Below are 19,935 nucleotides of genomic sequence, written 5' to 3'. Positions count from 1 at the left end.
AAGTATATGCTCTGATTGACTCAATAACGGTCAAATAGCCAAGTCCCCTCCACTGATTAACCCATCTGAACCAGACATAAAAGAGTCCGCCTCATCTGTTTCATGTTCCGATCAATGCATAAAGATTCAGATAGACAAAACAACTCTCTACAAATCTGAATGAGAAAAGGGATGACTTCAACATTCAAATAGTCAACTTTCCAATGTCGAGCAATATTAGAGCAGCTACAGCATTGAGTATCTCCATTTGAGAGATTTTGAGGTATATTCGAGCATGATCTTTCTACGAATATTTCAAATAGCGTCATGCGACATGAGTGAGTGAGTGAGTATGGCTTTACGCCGCTTTGAGCAATACTCCGACAATATCACGGCGTGACGAGCGAACGATTTAACCACTAGGCTACCCGACCGCCCCCATGCGACATGAAGTTTTATGATAGACATCTGGAGGACATGTCCAACGTTGACGCATGGGTGACTAAAGTTATGTCTGATGCTATTCCCTATTCTGACTTGTACCATATGTTACTGTGTTTTCCAGGTGAACGATTGACTTATCTATTCATGTGTTTCTGACGGGTGCCATTTGTGGTGCAGGATACCCTCACATTCTCGCGAACACATGGTATAATCACTATTTGATTAGTGATTCATAGGCATATTCTTATGATATAATCAGAGTTGTACAAAGGACTCTTCATTCAGTAGATATTTCTTATGATTATGGAAATGTTTAGTCGTATTTACTATGATAATTAACAGAGTTTTATCGTATTATATTGAGATACAAGTTTTCAAGAGGTTTGTATGAAGCATTGCTTTGCAGCTACGCACATTGAAGAATTACAATAAATAGAGTTTCACAAGCACCTACGTATGTTTCGCACATTCACTATGAGCGAAGGCAGTTCTGTATCCAGAAGTATTAGGCATAAAAACAGATGTGCATACTTGAGTGTTTGTTTCAATTATACTACAATTATTAGGCTGTACTCCTTTGTCATAAGTGCAGCACTATCAAAAGGCGATGCACAGACAATATGAGATGTGTAAATCGATAAAACATTGCTGCTCCAGCAGATTGTGTTCACTTTATGAAAATCCTGGCCAGACAAGTGCTAGTATCTCAGTGTTTATAATAAGTAACTGTTCATCCCATGTGCACAGCTCTAGCAATAACGGAAAACAGTCACACAATCCATTATTCGTAAACGTGGGCCTTACAATGAATAATAATGCATATGTACCTGAAGTTGTGGTCAAAGTTGGGCTCATCGATGTTTCAATGCCTGTGCCAGTGCTCCAGCCAGTTCCTGTGCCAGTGTTCGAGCCTGTGCTTGTGCCAGTGTTCGAGCCTGTGCTTGAGCCAGTGGTCCAGCCTGTGCTTGTGCCAGTGTTCGAGCCTGTGCTTGTGCCAGTGTTTGATCCTGTGCTTGTGCCAGTGTTCAAGCCTGTGCTTGTGCCAGTGTTCGAGCCTGTGCTTGTGCCAGTGTTCGAGCGTGTGCTTGTGCCAGTGTTCCAGCCTGTGCTTGAGCCAGTGGTCGAGCCTGTGCTTGTGCCAGTGTTCAAGCCTGTGCTTGTGCCAGTGTTTGATCCTGTGCTTGTGCCAGTGTTTGATCCTGTGCTTGTGCCAGTGTTCCAGCCTGTGCTTGTGCCAGTGTTCAAGCCTGTGCTTGTGCCAGTGTCCGAGCCTGTGCTTGTGCCAGTGTTTGATCCTGTGCTTGTGCCAGTGTTCGAGCCTGTGCTTGTGCCAGTGTTCCAGCCTGTGCTTGTGCCAGTGTTCGAGCCTGTGCTTGTGCCAGTGCTGGAGCCTGTGCTTGTGCCAGTGTTCGAGCCTGTGCTTGTGCCAGTGTTCCAGCCTGTGCTTGTGCCAGTGTTCGAGCCTGTGCTTGTGCCAGTGCTGGAGCCCGTGCTTGTGCCAGTGTTCCAGCCTGTGCTTGTGCCAGTGTTCGAGCCTGTGCTTGTGCCAGTGTCCGAGCCTGTGCTTGTGCCAGTGTTTGATCCTGTGCTTGTGCCAGTGTTCGAGCCTGTGCTTGTGCCAGTGTTCCAGCCTGTGCTTGTGCCAGTGTTCGAGCCTGTGCTTGTGCCAGTGCTGGAGCCTGTGCTTGTGCCAGTGTTCGAGCCTGTGCTTGTGCCAGTGTTCCAGCCTGTGCTTGTGCCAGTGTTCGAGCCTGTGCTTGTGCCAGTGCTGGAGCCCGTGCTTGTGCCAGTGTTCCAGCCTGTGCTTGTGCCAGTGTTCGAGCCTGTGCTTGTGCCAGTGTTCGAGCCTGTGCTTGTGCCAGTGCTGGAGCCCGTGCTTGTGCCAGTGTTCGAGCCTGTGCTTGTGCCAGTTTTTGATCCTGTTCCTGTGGTCAACGCTACTGCCGATAACAAAATATTAGTCGGATTTTTAATCCCAAAGTAAGGATTCAATTTCTTAAGTGTGCATTTGTTACATTATCTCATGACACTAGTATATTATTTGGAGTATAATTCATTTTGATTACTCCATTCATTCTCGTAAGAGTGGTCATTTTGGTGTTACAGCTACTGTGACATGCATTACAGCAGCAACGCACAACTTATTGATTTGAAAATGTTCCAACTAATGGTAATTCAAGCTGATAGTTGTTCGAGTCTTATGAAACATCTTTCCAGGTCAGTTGCGTTCGATGCACTATGGTTGTCATGCAAATTATCAGAGTGTAATGAGGGCACGGGTGGCCCAGTCGTCTTAGGCGCCGCAATTCACTTTGAAGAGTTGCGTCCCTTAGGCACGCCAAAAACCTATGATTGTGGGTTCGCATCCCGGTTCGTCCCGATTATGTTTCTAGGTTTGTCAGCACCAAACCCGTGCTCGTGGGTTTCACCGAAGTGGTTGACATCACTTCGGGCTTTCCTCCCACATTTAGCTGACACGCCGTGATATGACTGGAATAATGTCAAAAACATTAAACACAACTCACTCACTCACTCAGAGTGAACTGTACGAATAGTGGTTTAAAAAAATAATACGCATGATCAATTTGCACAACAGGAGCCCTAACTCATGCTCCTGACCCAAATTCATTAAACAAACATGTGAAATGTGAGAGACAAAAGGATAACAATTAGAAGCTTTAACCGTTTCCGCATAATATCGTTATTATCTTGAATGAGTTAGTAATTGCAAAATATTGGACATACGTCACTTTTAGGACAAGCAAGAGAAAATCCGACCACCCATGCATCCAGTTCAGTCCATCAAAAGAAACAATAAACAATTGAAGCAAGTTATGTAAAGCATACGTTGTGTGCCTGCAAATTCGCCTCTTTCAAGTGTGTCAATCAAGCCGTTAATGGTTACACAGTTTACAATGACTTTCAGTTTGACATATGTCACTATAAGGCCTTGACTAAGTCTGGAAATGGGCTAAAGACCATGGATCATATGTGATACCGATAACTGATACAGAAATAATGTTCAAACCGCAAGCTTTCTATCGTTTCCTGAATTTCATTTATATTCGTAGAGTAGATCCGCGTCATTATGACATCACAGAAAGGTAACGCCATGATTACAAGAAGGGGTCGTTGATAATATCACTGAGGCAATACACGAACTTGAATTGAATTGTATTGGCATTAAATGTGATAAAGGTTGTCTTAAATTATAAGTTTTAAATGTAAAGTTTACACGAAATACGGCTTTTCCATTGGACGAGAGGTCGATCACATGACCGCGAAACTGAAGTTTATACATGTACGAACGACACACTCTGTCGTATATACGTTTTTCACGAGACTGTATTCTTGAAATGACTTACACACTGACACTTTACTCGCACATTCGTGGGGAAACCCCTGGGAATTCCCGAGCACGAATAAAAACAGGAGCATCGTTTCTCATCATTTAGGCCCTTTAATCCTGAACTTAGCGTTTTACCATACATTGGGAGAAAGTTCGAGGTGACGCAAGAGGTGACTATCGGGGTCGGGTGGTCAGGTTTGTTGACTTAGTCAATGGATGTCATCGTATCCCATTTGCGTAGATCAATGCACTGGGATATTACTAGGTAGCACACAAACCTGCATTGAATTAAATGTAATAAAAGATTTCTTTCTTGAAGATAATTTATTTTTATCTTCATTTTACTCACAAATGTTAATGGAATTTGATTGGAATGCAACTGTAGATAACGATCAAGCATGATAAGTAAAATATTTCTTACCACTAAAAGCTGAAAAAGAAAGTAGAAACGGGAAATGACAGCAATAACATAAGGACATTACAGAATCCCTGCAAAGTGTTGTACATTTTAGCTTTTTGCAGGATAAAGAAGCAGCATACGTACACTGATAATGTTATGGAATCAAACAACATTTCATTTCTGTTCATACAACAGAAATCACAATAAGTTAATACTGAACAGTAAGAGCTTGAACAGTATTTGCATTAAATACGATATATGATACCTTTCTTGAAAATATATTTCTTTTGATCTTGATCAATGTTAAATTAATGTAACGAGAATGCAAATGTAAAATATGAACAAGTGAGCATTTCTTACTATTTGTAATTAGGAAGAGATTAGATAAGTACATTTAGAAGGTACTGTAATTTTCTGCTCCGACGGAAACAGAAATATGGTCATAGGTATGTTTCCCCTACACGGTCGCATGGGGAGACTTTATTAATGACATTTTATCATGGAAAAACTCTAACTGAGAGGTTAGCTGTGTGTTGTAAACTCAGTTTGTATTTGAAACGTGCACATTCATTCCTTCATGAAACTTTGCATAAATATCAACCAAATGGTACAGTGGCATTTTGTTAAAATAGATAAGGACAGATTGAAAATCTTTAATCCATGTGACTTATTAGATAGAAAGGCTTACCTACATCAAAAAAAGTTATAGTTTGACGTTAGCAACATGTCCAGCAAAACACCACTGTACAGCAATCAACCACATGAACTGAAACCTTCCACTGCTTTATGATCTTTTAATTTCATACTCTTTACATCGTCACAGAAATATGGAGGCACGTTGTGTCCAGGATATTGCCTTCCCATGTGCATACATTATTTCCCATACATACAGTAAACTACGGTTATAACGAACACGCTTATAACGAACTGACGGATATAACGAACTTACTTTTTTGGTCCCGACTATTTGCTGCAGTTATGCTGTATCTATGCTTATAACGAACTACGGTTATCACGAAATAAAATTAGTAGTCCCATTGAGTTCGTTATAACCGTAGTTTACTGTAATGTCTAATTTGAGTAGAAGCAAACACTATCCAAATTAGTTTAAATTGTTCTGACTTTCAGTTTGTGTGATATGGGATTCTGTTAAAATTGCCCTAACAAAGAATGGTGGATGACGCTCAAGACCTAATGCCAAATCTATTTTTATAAGGCTCTCCTGCAAACATAATTGTCACCATTCACACCCTCTAGAATATCAGATGGCCGGATTGATATTTCTATTTTGTTTATTTAGATAACTTGGCTCTAAATGCTACCATAACAATGTATATTGCTGTTAGTACTCAACAAGGTGTATGAGGACCTCGTGCTTTATCTATTATTGTTTTGAATCTCATGCCAGACTTAAGAGAAGAGTTCGTGCGTCACGCCGTACACCTGGGTTCTATTCCCCACTAGGGTACAATGTGTTGAGCCCTTTTCTGTCTCCCTCCGCGATATTGTTGGACTATTACTAGACGCGGTGTAAAATGATAACCACTCACTGGATAACTCACTACAGCCAATTATAGAACATATAAAAGTTCTCTCAAAGTTCTCTAAACGTTGCATGAAATGATTCTGTTTAGTAGGGACAATGTGTTACAATGTGTATAATAGTCAAAATACAATACAGTATTTCCAGTTATTCTGTTCGAGATACAGCTTGTGATCGAGGAAATAAAGTATATCACCAAGACCATGAAACAATAGTTTGAATCTACTTTCTTTTCCCTACCTGCTAGAATGATATATTCCTGACCCCGAAATAAGCTCTGAGGTTTAAAACAAACTGAGGGACAGATAATTACGTGTATATCCGTGAAACAAATACAACTGTAGATATTTTAATTACTTACTGTCACAGGGTATGATGTTACAGCTGAGAAGCAGTAAAAGAACGAGATAACGTCCAGTCGACATGTCTGATTAAAGTCTGTCAACTATAAAACTGTGCGTGACAGCAGTGCTTTTCAACTGCCAGATCACATTTACACACGTGTCTACCTGAACATAGTGCATTCTATTCGCCAGCAGTGAAATCATCACAACAAAGATTGTTATGAGGTGGTGCGTGTGTTAGTGTACCAATGATTCGTAATGTAAATGATATGTCAGAGTTACGTCTCGTTGTAATCAGGTGCTATGGAGAAAGATACCCATTGTTTCCAGTCAATGTATGATGATGTTTCCATAATCAGACTCAGTCATTCACATCTAGTACTACCTGTGAAACCAACAAACGAACAACAAATGGTATCCAATTATATTACAAAATTAACTAGGTTTACAAGTCAAAGTACAATTTCCAATGGCACAATATAATATGTGTTATAATAGCAGTGGTCAGCATCAAATACAAAAACAGTGGTGATAGCCAAAATCAGTGATAATAATAACTTCATAAGTTCCTTTTCCACCTTTGCTTATACAGGCTGTGCCTGTTCGATGACCTTCAAAATTTGCATGTGCCTGTGCAAATACACTTTTCACTAATCAATGGTCTCCGTGGCTTCAGTGAGTCCCTCGAAAAATGCACGGATCCTCTTCAGGTGTTCGTCATACTCCATTGAATTGTTGATGATATATCATCAACGCAGGCTTCGAAACCCACAGGATTGGCTGAAATGTCATTGATGAGACATTACTTTGTAGTGAAAAAGTCCATCTAGAGGAACCAAAGTTGATACCAGCTTGCCAATTCCCCTTCAACAGGTCAAACTTATTTACCTATTTGGCTTGACCAATTCTGTCAATGGAGTCACCGATTCTTGGTCTTGGGTAAGATTCAGTTTTAGAAACAGCGTTCACACGTTACATGTCAGTACAACATCTGTAACTACCATCAGGATTCGGCACAAGAATGATATGTGAACTCCAGACATTTTGACATGGTTCAATAATGTCATTGTCCATTAAATTACCTTCTTCAGAGCTTCAAGCTTGATTGGATCCATGCGGTAGGGATTTGTTTCACAGGGTCAGCATCACCAACATCTACACTATAGCTAAAATGGATAGAATTATCATTAAACCGCCCGCATGTTATCAAATATGAGCGGGCCACTGTAACTTGATAATGCCCTCATATTGCTTGACGACCGGCCATTATCACGCCCGTTGTTAGGTGTCGTCATAGGATAGGAATAGGTGACGCCACGTTCAATAGTGACGTCATCCGGTTTGTTCTATGAGTCTTCCATTTTTGTAAAAGTGGATCAGTGACATTATATTCGTGTTGATTGCAGTAGCTATTTCAAAACTGATATGGTTGTTTCTTTTTATTTGATAACAAATTCCATCCATTTTAGGTTTAATAACGGTAACGCTATTTTTCAGGGCATTATCATTTGCAGAAGCCCTCGGTCCTCCGTCGGGCAGTTAATGGAAGACCTCGAGCTTCTGCAAATGTTATGCCCTGATAAATAGCGTTACCCTTATATCATCATGACACACTAAGTCTGTAGGGACAGGTACATCCGTTAACACGTTGTCAAACTCTTGAATTAACTCTGTCATTTGAGCCTTTTTGCTCAGATAACAAATGACCTAACTTAGCATCCAAGTGAGTTAAAGCTTAAACTTCAGATTTGTTTAGCTTAGGACTTATCAGTATCACAATCTGATACAATATCTACAGGAGAAACTGAGTAGGTACATTGTCATTTCTCTCGTGATACTTTCTAATCATGTTGACATGACAAAGATGTCGTTTTACGATGGCCTGGTGATTGTACAACAAACTTTGTATCCTTGACTTGTTCTGTCAATAACATGAGGATTGTGGTACCTAGCATGTAATGGTTGACCAGGGATTGGTAGGACTAAAATTTCTCTCTTGAGATTTTTTTGGCACAATGTACCATCATTTTTCCCTGGGAATCCTTCAAGTTATCGCTAGCAACTTCACAACCTTTAGAATGCCCAGTCCGAAATGATGAGACATCGGCAAACAAACTCACTTCAGACCTATCATTAAGCCAATGGTCCTTTAAGTGCTTTAAAGTTCCATGAACAGTATTGGCAAAGACAAGGTCAAAAGGGCTAAAACCCAAGGACTTCTGAACTGACAGGTTTAGAATTTAGACAGGTCAAGAAAATTGTCCATATACTGGAATCATTCTCATCAGGCCCTCCTTGCTACACGTATACATATAACTCGCTGTGGTATACAAATGTAGGGACGAACAAAACACCTCATGAAGGAACAAAACATGCAATGTATATTCTTTGCGCACTTCTCTGATATAGGATATATGTGACCACTAATGATGTTTTCTATGTGTTTTTTAACTACGATGGTTTTCAAAAGGGATTGTCACGGGATCAGTGTGATTAATACCAGCTTGTATAGACATTAAAAATATGGAAACAATAAAGCACTGTAGGTAAACTATTTTAGTGAAGAAAAGGTTTGCCTTAACCTCAGTGGGGGTTTGTATTTCAAACATCCAATAGAGATCCCACATATCTTCTCACATATCTCCTACATGGAATCAATGATTGATGCACCTTTCAGTTGTATTTGATTGATCGTCTTCTCTTTATGCACATCCAGGTAATGTTTATATCCAACAACATGTCTGACCCTTTAGATTTTTATGGGTGAGTAATCTGTAATTCAATACTACACATATGTCTCCCCGCGAGATATACATTTCACAGGCATCACAAATATGTACGCGCAGAGCCCAATGTAAACAATTCGATATAAAATCAAGAACGCATCAGTCATTGAAGACATAACGACTGGTTATTGTGTTCCACATGAATCTATTGCTGTCTTATGAACATTTAGGCACTGGGTGACAGGTTATCAATATTGTGTTGTTGTTGGCATGGAATCAATATGTGTTGAAAATTAGAGTTGGGATTGAGTTGCACATCCAGACAATGTTATTCTCCCTCAACATGTCTGACCATTTAAATATAGCTCCACGGGTCATCTGTTATGCAATTCTTTTCCTGTCTCGAGGTAAAATATACCTCTCATTACAGATGTATGCACACAAAGCCCTGTGTAAGGAAATAAGATAGATTCCAGCCAGATTAGCCATACGATGGCTGTTCCAAAACATTGGTCTTTTAACTAGTGAAGCAGTGATATGAAATACCGACTATGCACGTTGCCCCACGTAAAGCTATTGCTGCCTGCGACAGGTAATCAATATGTCCCTTGCATGCAGACTGCAATTGTATTGTTCGCCATGTCTCGCATTGGTGGATAAGAGACAACAGTGTTAAGCAGCACACCACGGCAGGTTGCAGGTGCAACTGAGCCCTTTGTTATCTGTTTCAGTTGTTTGGACGGACATTTTCTGCCCAACTGCTGTGAGCATGTGGCTCCTGGGTTTCAGCCTCCTGTTACTGGCTGATGCTGTAGGTGAGTGTTACCACGGCGTGTATAAAGTAGTTATCTCAAGATAAAAGTGTGAAAACGATTGTTCAAGAAAAATACATTCCATTATTAGATTCATCCATGTGTTAAGAATTCAGACTGGTAATTAAAATGTAAGTGAGTGATGTTATGAACATTCATGATATGGCGTATAATGTTACCTTGAAAAGTATATTAGCATACATAAACATTAGCAACCTAAATTTGTAACGTCAACACAAAGAGTATTACCAGACTCGATTATCCGGAACAGGTTAACTATACACACGTGTGAGCTGATCGATGCCATTGGTATTGCTAAGCTCTTTTACACAGTGTACATAAAGGCAATTATACTTGCATGGAGTCTATTTAATAATTCTGCACGAGCCTTCTTCCTATTGACCTTTTTCACACTTTCGCCATCTTGGATCGAAAACGAGGCTTGGAGAGCATAGCTCCACGCAGTGAGAGTCGCATCAGCTCATAGGGAACAGAAAGCATGTTGTGCATTTCACTGATGGACATTTCAAACAAACAAAAAATGGTATCCTCTGTATCTAATACATTAAATCATAAGGTCCAACTAAAATATGCCTGTAATACACTGGAATAAGCATTTTGCTGTCAGGATCCCGGAAGTGAATCGAAAGGTGCATTTCGAGATACGTATTTCAGAAATAGATTGTTTTATCATAACCTCATCGGCATATAGGTACAGTGTGACAGTACATTCAATGACAGAAGTTTTGTATCGTAAATAAACCGCATGACATGAAACACGTCAGTGTACTTTTGCAAAATTGCTCAGTCAATGCGTGGCTTGGCGAACCCTAGATCAAGATTGAGATCATGTTTATTTCACGTTTCATAGTGGTGTTTGCTGCACAACGCACTATCGTTTTGCCATGAGTCCAGTTGACAAAAGACACTTTTTCTGCTATGATTTTCATTTTAACATATTACAATGTTAATTATGAAAATAATTCGTGTCAAAATAAATATTCAGAAGGGGCCATAACTCTATTCAGTGTGTACAATGACAGATGATACTTTACTTGTTCTTCAAACATCACTTACTTAACTGATTATTGCCGATTGAGATTGCACCGTGCACGACAAAAGTAATAATGTGTGAACTGTTTAAAATAAGTTAAAAGGAAACTAAAAATTGATAAACATAAATAATGCATGAACTTCTTGAACACCCTCACCTAATCCTGTATGATGATAGGTAATTGTATATCAAAAGGAAGCTACTAATACATTTATCCTGAATAGTTTGAAAATGTCTTGATCAGATACGAGTACAGATAAAATAACAAAAGGAATCAACTTCAATTGGTAATCAAGCCAAGATAAAATATATGTATCGGTACAAAATATGTTGATGGAACAATCTGGATTTCTCATATTTAACAAAGAAAAACAAACCGAAATTTTCATATCTTTATTTCTCACAATATAAGTTTTCAAAACTTAACATGGACTGGGTGTCTTTGTCAGTCAAAAGCACCTAATTAAATACCAGGAGAAAATAATTTTCTTGCTTGTAAACAAATGGTACAATGTGCTTTTTCAGTGTCCGATAAATATTGGCCATGTTGATTTGTGAGTGAATAAGGCTTTTCACTTCCTCGTCCTATTTAAGTGTGACAGGAAGCACATTTGTTGATTGAATGAATATGGCTTTTCACTTCCTCGTCCTTTGACAGGACGCACATTGTAACCATTGTGTTACTGTCAGCAGAAAGCTCCTCCAGACATCACCCGGATACTAGTACTTCATTGTGTTGACTCGCTGGCCTGAAATGAATAATTCAATAACATTGTAATAATATTCCTACTTCAATAACATTTTTCATAAACAATGCATATTCACCTTCTCTCATAATATTGCTTATTTAGAAAACAAAATTCTTCTGAAATAGAGAAGTTTAAGGAAAATTAATCACAGTGTGTAACATTACATGCTACTTTAGACCAATCTTGAAGGCATCAATTCATCTGATATGTTGAAAACTCAAACAGTATATTCTGTGTAAACAGTAAACTCAACAGATGCATCAATTTAATGACAGTGTACTACAGCTCTGTATATCAATGTCACACAGAAATTCACTCTTGTTTTAATGAAACACGTTTTGATATTTGTATTACCGGTATGTTTTTAATCATGAAATACTTTATTTAGACTGACCATGCTGAAAACATACTATCGCTAGAGTGAAATAAATAAGATTTTTATTAAAATCAGGTGAACTATCACGTTTTGTCACACCTACAGTCAGTCTGCCTCATTGACACTATGGTTTTCTGAGTAAGGTCATGAAGATCACAAAGAAAATATAAGACTTGAATTTATTTTGTCAAATGCGATGTTTATCTCTTCATGTGGTTTACTAAAGTTGATATCTTGACTTGAAAATATTAACTTTGTCAGATCACAAGATGAAATATTATTAAATATATTTTATTGTCCAAAAAGACAAAGGGCAGCACTTATTACCGCCTTCTCCCTATATACAGTTATACATAATATTACATTATGAAAATGAACAATTTACAGTTGAAGCTTCACATTGTGGAAACATAGTGTGCAATATATATACAGTGCTCATATGAAGGATATGTACAATGTGCTGGAAAGTGAAGACAGTGTGCATCTCATACATATCCTAATATTATACATTTTAGTGTTGAATATAGATTTAACATTATTAATGATTAACAGTTTGGAAACAATAATATGCTAGCTACTGAATCTGTTAGTTGTTTCTATAAATTTGTGTACAGACAAGAATATTTTTGTATTCAGGAAAACATCTAAGTTTGGATCACCAAAAAGAATACTATGTAGAGTTTTTTGTCCTCCAAGATTATCGATAGCTGTCAGTATTGTCTCCCTAAAATCATCATATAAGGTACATTCGACGTGAATGGAATGAATTTTCACAAGGAGCATGCTATACAAGGAGCATGAGATAAATTCATGCTATCATCGTTATTTGACAAGGAAAACATATTTCTTCTATGTATTTATATTTTTTTATTTTTCTCGTTTTGATTGAATTATAAAAAAATATCAAAATGATCACACCACTTGACTTGATTGAAAAAAACTAAAGTTCTTAAGATTGTTAACAATAGTAAAATATTACATCATAACAATATAATTATTGAAAAATGACACAGTAGGCACAACTATATTTTTATATATAAATTGATATGATTAATAATCAATAATACATGGCAATTGCTTGCACAAAAGAAATCTTTTTGTTTTAAAAGTTTCAAAACATATCTGTGGACATAAAACCAGATGGGTTTCACAATTAAACAAAGGGAATAAATGAGTTATGATTGCAATACGCATGGGAATTAAAAATAATTCTTTTTATACTTTAAGTTTTTAGTAATGTCAATATCAATTTATGCATTTGAAATATTTGAATACAAACTGTTAAAGAGTTATCTGTTTCTGTAAATTATATAAAGATCACATGTAGATTGAACATTTACTGGACATTAATTAGGTGGGTTTTTGTTCATTTCATGACATGATTAAATTGGTACAGTAAAGTAAATATCATTTTGGTAGAAATATTAATTGTTACCAAAGTTTCAGATCAAACTGTACTTTACTTTAAATATTTACACACCCTTTATGTAATAATTCAGTTGAAATATTACACCTCATGCTATCTAATCTGTCAACATTGACAATCAAAATAACAACTGTTCACAATCACAACAGCACAAGTAGATCTAGAGGTCTAATATTTTATTGGAATACGTTTGAGTCCATTACAATTTACATCAAATACACAACTGATGCAAACTTCTGATTTGTTACGATTGTAAATTCTCAGTAGGTTACAATTTGATACATTAGCCTATATCAACATATCAATTTAGTTAGTTTCTGACATATATCTAGATATGGTCAAAAGGTCAATTTTTCGACTTCAAATACAACCCGCAAAGTTCTTTAAACTCACAATAAATAGTTTGGCTTAATGGTGTGTAAACAATGAATTATTCTTTACAAGATTTCAGTAGCATTTGTATTAAGTCTGTTCAGCTACCATAAACGGCACTAGGAGTTACCAGGTGGTCATGGATATTTTAAATTGAAATCACAACAGAACGGCCAGACTCAAATTTATATTGGTAAGGAGACCAAATAACAGTAGAATAGTTTGTCAATAAGAATAATGTTCAATACTTACGATAAATGTACCGGGATGGTTAAATTGTCACAGTTTGTCCCGATTGCGTGCCTTGTTGACATCTCCATGTGTTTCATGTGCTATCCAGCCTTCACCTTCTGCTCTCCAAGCCTCGCTTTCAAACCGGAAGTAGCGAAGTGTGAAAAAGGTCAATAGACGAGGCATTAATGGTGTCATCACTGATCCCTTCACATGTTTTGCCTTTAATACTAACTGGAATCTGTTTCGTCGGATTATCGAGACTGGTTGTCCTCTGGAGTTAATGTTTTATATTTTCACTGAAATAAAACATGATCCTAACAGGAATTTACAGATGCCACTGATAAATAAAGCAATGGCCAGTAAACCTGCAAATAAATCAAGGCCCTGATTTCCACTCCACTCAGCACCCGACCCCTGCACCGACCACAAGTACATCTACGACAAGGGAGGTAGCAGTCCGAAATGTCCCTATCAGCCAGAGGAGTGTGACCGCTACATCACCGAGAACTGGTACAAGGTGGTCAATTACTATGGAGCTCTGGAGATGCCAAAATCGCACGTGGACATCAACAGCTGCGGCGCCAACTACCCAGGCTGGCTGAATGGTATGTTGTGTGATTTATGAAACATGATTCTTCAGCACTGAAGTCTACAAAGCCTTTTTGATGAAGGTTGGAGGCGATGCCTTGTCATAACCGAGCCCCATTGTCTCCATTCTCTCTTGTGCTTTACTTTGTCCAGTCAACTGTCTGAATATCACCATTCAAGAATGGATTATCCTTTGGCTTATTGTAAATCCTCATCACCATTGTAAAATGAAAAAATGGTATAAACGAAGTCTGATTGGTTGGTTTTTAGGTAGAGTACCTTTATACACATTTTAATTAAGAAAGACAAATGAAGCATATAATAGAAATATTAATATGTGACATTGATTGTTTTTTACACTTTATACTCAGGAACCCTTCCGTCCGACGCTGACTGTATTAGGAACATGCAGTTTGTGTCAGTTTCTACAATGAACCCTGCAAAAAGCAAATTACAATCCAGGTGGAAAACTGTAGTCATTTCTATGTATACTACCTAAAGAAGATGGACGGCTGTTCTGAGAGATACTGCTTTGGTAAGTTGAAATCATACACCGGCAAGGAGCTGGTTAGTTGAAAGATACAACTTTTAGAACGTTTGGGAATACCCGTGCTTAACAAAGTTTCAACAAAGTAACACGTCTCAACGTTCACCAACATATCGCTTATTCACTCATTATAACCACACCTGGTCTGAACATGAGAACGGGTTCCATGTACATCTAACTGTCGATATTAATACTCGGTACGACAATGATCGTATTGTTGTTTGATTAATTCTACTTTTAAGTTGACGATTATGAATCAAAACTTTAACATAATCGACTTTTCAAAGTCAGATACATGACATGAACTAATACAACATATATATCTTCAGGTATTGTATTCATTATTTCCAATGAATGACATCATGTGTTGCAGGTACAGATGGCGATTGTCCAACTACCACAGTAGCACCAACTACAGCAGCACCAACTACAGCAGCACCTACTACAGCAGCACCAACTACTGCCCAACCCACACTTACCCCTAGAACTGTCAATAATTATTGTGGTAATTACTAATGCATGAAAATTATAAATATAATTGCTTAAATAATATTGTTCTGTCATAAATAAATATTGATACTTTATGTATAATATCAGTTGTGTAGCATATTATTTCATCAGTTTCGTTCCATCTTTACCTTTGTAAAAGGATGAAAGGAGTATCATACCTTTTATCTGAACACGTTTCTAAACTGATAACAAAAGCCTCGTTATTCAACGTAAGAATTTCTCCTATGTTGAATTTGACATATTTTTCTTTAAGAGTGCACCTCGGAGATCTACCGCACATTGACGATCTGTCTGGCAACATTGGGGGCAGCAGCGGTGTTGTGTTTCCTATTAAAGCTATATTACAGTGAGTATTCTTAGATCAAGCAATTGAGACATTGGTAATTTTACGTCTGTCTTTAAATAATGACACGCATACAAAGGTAACTGATTATGTTGAATTCAAGCAGCAATCTGTTGGAAGCAGCACGTTCAGATATTAAGCATGTGTTTGGAGTATATATATTTTACAGATCCGAAAAAAGGTCAACATTGGTATTGAATTAAATAGCCAGTATTCATATATAAAATGTCTTCACAAAAAAATGTCCACGCCGGCTGATAAACGTGTCTATGTACTTTTCTGACATTTAAAACAAACAAGAACAATTAATACAGACTGTCAAAGAATCTCTCAAATCGTTGTAAGTGAATGTAATTACTTTCGCGAAATACGAATAATATTTGGAGCTTAATAGTGTGTTCCAGTATCATAAATAGCTTATAAGGGGAATGGTATTATGATTATGTTTTTATTCGAAAACACAAATTTTCATGTAGTGCCATTCTGAAAACAATCAAAGTTAAAGACGTGTTTTCATTCACCAAAGGGAGCAAGGGTGGTCCAGTCGTCTAAGGCGCCGCGATTCGCTGTGCAGAGTTGCGTCCCTTGGGCACGCCAGAAACCGGTTCGCCCCGATTATGTTTCTTGGTTTGTTCATCTCCATACCCGTGCTCGAGGGTTTCACCGAAGTGGTAAACGTCTGAGACCTGCATCACTTCGGGCTTTCCTCCCACATTAAGATGACACGCTGTGATATAACTGGAATACGGTTAAAAGCGGCGTTAAACCCAACTCACTCACTCACTCATTCACCAAAGGAAAAGTAACTCCTTGGTCAACCGACCAATATATGATATAGCGCCAACTGATCTGCAGACATATTTGTTAACATGAGCACTCACACATCAAGAAACTACCTCAACGTTTTGAATCCCAGTACTCGTCACGTCGGTTTAGTGAGATTAATAAAAGGAGGTCTGGCTTGATAATAACATTTTCTTACTTATCGATTGTATAACAAGGTATATCGGATCGCAGACACTCTCCATTATATGATAAATATAGTTGCATGCGTACTAGGCTGTATTTGATTCCGTTTAATAAACGTCATTTGGAAGCAACAGATTGTATGTGGTTCTATTATTTGATCAGTCTATAAACTTTATCAATTCAAAACATAATATTAAACTGTTGTTGGCATATGAACAAAAATCCACTTCTTTCATAACTTATACGAAAGTAGGGTGTATTCGGAACTAACGTAAAATTTCCAATCTTGTAAGAGATATTAGTTGCTATCAATGCATGAACGCATTAAATACATTACAACCAGTAATGAAGTAGTAGATGTCATGACAGCCAACGATCTTGAAGGACGCTAGGGGTACGATGGGAAATTTCAATGTTGACGTTTTTTATTAGTAGTGCGTAAAACATTCTTTCACTTGACGAGGCATACAGCGTATGACACTCGCTCTGATAGTTTGAGGAAGTCTGTCCTACCCCTCTTTCACCGCCTGGCCAAGTTCAGACAACGTGGTTTGCAATCTATGACGTTGACGCATACGTCTCCCGAGAATTGACGATTCGTACACGGTCAGCACAGGCGTTGTTATACAGAAAGACAAAACGTCGACCAGTACACCTTGCAAACGGGACAACAACGGTGGCGGTATGCGCCGGCATAGTACTGTCCAGTGCCTGTGGGGTTCGCTCAATTACAGTGCTGCAACCTCACACCATATCCGATCCCCCGAGGTGTCACGTTAACATTGGCTTGACGTTCATTTCGACGTTGCCAGACACGACCACGCCTATCATGAAAGTGCAAATTGAATGGGGACTCATCTGAAAGCGACCAGCGACGATTACTCCAGTCTCGACGTTGCGTACGCCATTGCGATCTATTCACAATATGACGATTTGTGAGGGGTCACACAACATGTGGCCGTCGAGCATCGCGATAGGCGATTCTAATCGTCTGACCCGTACTTACTATAGTATCCTGATAAAAGTTTTCCACAATTTGATTCGCCGTTTGAGCTCGAATTTGTAGATCCTAGTTTCGGATCAATCAATCATGTACTCTTGTCGTTGACCTGGGACGCCCTGAACGGGGTCGATCATCAACATTTCTGGTTTGTTAGTACCTGTTCCATAGTCCGCTAATCACACACTGTGAAACATTGAACGTATTGGTCACTGCACCTTGACATCTGTCAGAATTAGGCATGTCAATCGCAAGTAGACGATCCGCGCGTTGCAGACGCCGCATCGCTCGTTCATTCACTAAAACAGAAATTAACTCAAGTGAATCACAACTGTATGATACGCAGAATCAGTACAATTGAGAGAAATAATGGTCCACAGAGACACATCGACCTTCTTTGAAGGTGTCAAAATCCAGAAAGACACCCTACGCACTAGTGTAGTTCTACTGCTTGCGGAACGTGCACACGATAGGAAGTGTTTTGTTGTTAAGTGTTTCAGACATGAACGTTCTTTCACGGGATGTTTATCATCAACAGGGGCAGTCGGGTAGCCTAGTGGTTAAAGCGTCCGCTCGTCATGCCGAAGACCCGGGTTCGATTCCCGACATGGGTACAATGTGTGAAGCCCATTTCTAGTGTTCCCCGCCGTGATATTGCTGGAATATTGCTAAAAGCGGCGTAAATCCATACTCACTATCATCAACACTTGTCTTCTTTATAATAATTGGTATTAACATTTATATTTCATGATCTCCTACTTTTTACAAGAATATATAAATGTGGTAAAATTGTTATAATAACCTGATTTCTTTTGGTCTAGATTCGACGCGTCCTCGGGTCTCGGTCCTCGATCTTACGAAGCCGGCTGAAAAAACAGCATTGCCCCCCTAAAATATGCGTACTTAGTTGGTCGTTTCATTGTAGAAATCTCTGTTCATACATGTGTAAGACATGATAGAGAACTTTATTGTGTAAATATCGAGACGGTTAAAGATAAACATATGTATTCTTTGACTATTTAAGAATTGACTTTCACTTAGAGTTCAAGGCATGAACCTTCATAAGATGAGGGCCACACTGTATGAACGTCGGAGCTTGCGATGACGTTTATGCAATGCCCGGCCCTCACTCTATGAAGGTTCATACACCAATAAACTCACACAAAATGAAAGTAAATATAATTTTTTATATCACTATTGTATAAGTCGGGGGATGGATTCTTCTTGAACATCTATTGTGGTTTGGTTACAACAAATAAATTCAAAAAATATTATTATTTATGATGAAAATGTCTCTAAAGAACAATCTCAATAAGTCAGTCATGGTGGCGGCGCGTCGTAAGACATTTACATCATATACAGAAAGTCAAAATGGCCGACACGATAAACGTAACGGGAGAGATTTCCGAAGTTGTTCATGAACCTGTGGCGATTACAAAATATTAGTCTTCATTGATCAACAGGCCGATCAGTGAAAGGAGACTACATGTATAAAGATGTGTCAAATAGATACTAGTACTGAGGTAAATTTAAAGTATGCTGTTTGCGGTTACTTGTCAGTCTGGACAGCAATCGAGTCCATAGTTTTGATGTGATATTCTTCGTTTTGTTCACTAGGATGGATCGTGGCGCGGATATTCTTGAATGGGCATACAATTAAACTCTCTGAAATATCGCCATGTATGGTAAAATGCTATGTTCAAAATTATAGAGTCTAAATTAGAAAGAACGCTGTTGCATTTATTCATGCATTCATGCAAGGGAATTCCCAATGGTTTCCTCAGGAATGTGGAGGCAGTCCGCCAGTGAACACGTCATTTCGAGAATACAGTCTCGTAAAATACGAATGAACGTCAAAATGTGTTGTAGATACACTTATGGACGTCAGCTTCGCGCCAGGTGACCGATTATCGTCCAATGGAAAGCCGTATATCGTGTAAGCGTCACATTATAAAGTGACAAGGTTAGATTTGTGTCGTTTTGCAACTTATTCATATGACATATGTATTATCATGTTCCATGTGCTTGTATCCTGACATGATTTATCTCCCCTTGTATGTATATGTTGGAATGTCGTTTTCGTTATTGTATTTTCACCTGTGTCTGGTTACTATTGTGATATTGTGACTGTAATTGATAAACAGTTTAATACATATAATTCAAACTCTGA

At 38.3% G+C, this 19,935-nt stretch overlaps 2 long non-coding RNA genes across 2 annotated transcripts; one reads left to right on the top strand and one right to left on the bottom strand.

The window, feature by feature from the left end:
* Positions 1-2,117: 2,117 nt before the first annotated feature.
* Positions 2,118-6,180, bottom strand: LOC125379989. Its single transcript, XR_007220981.1, has 3 exons — positions 6,077-6,180; positions 4,194-4,202; positions 2,118-2,363 (listed from the first exon to the last, which is right to left on the bottom strand). It is a non-coding gene; the product is annotated as an uncharacterized LOC125379989 (long non-coding RNA).
* Positions 6,181-9,443: 3,263 nt separating this feature from the next.
* Positions 9,444-19,935, top strand: LOC124131954. The gene is made up of 6 exons (XR_007221067.1): positions 9,444-9,600; positions 14,213-14,413; positions 14,768-14,931; positions 15,317-15,448; positions 15,707-15,799; positions 18,587-19,935. It is a non-coding gene; the product is annotated as an uncharacterized LOC124131954 (long non-coding RNA).

Source organism: Haliotis rufescens, unplaced genomic scaffold, assembly GCF_023055435.1.
Source record: "Haliotis rufescens isolate VD_foot unplaced genomic scaffold, xgHalRufe1.0.p SCAF_15, whole genome shotgun sequence".
NCBI classification, from domain to species: Eukaryota; Metazoa; Mollusca; class Gastropoda; order Lepetellida; family Haliotidae; genus Haliotis; species Haliotis rufescens.
This window is presented reverse-complemented; position numbering and strand designations above follow the sequence as displayed.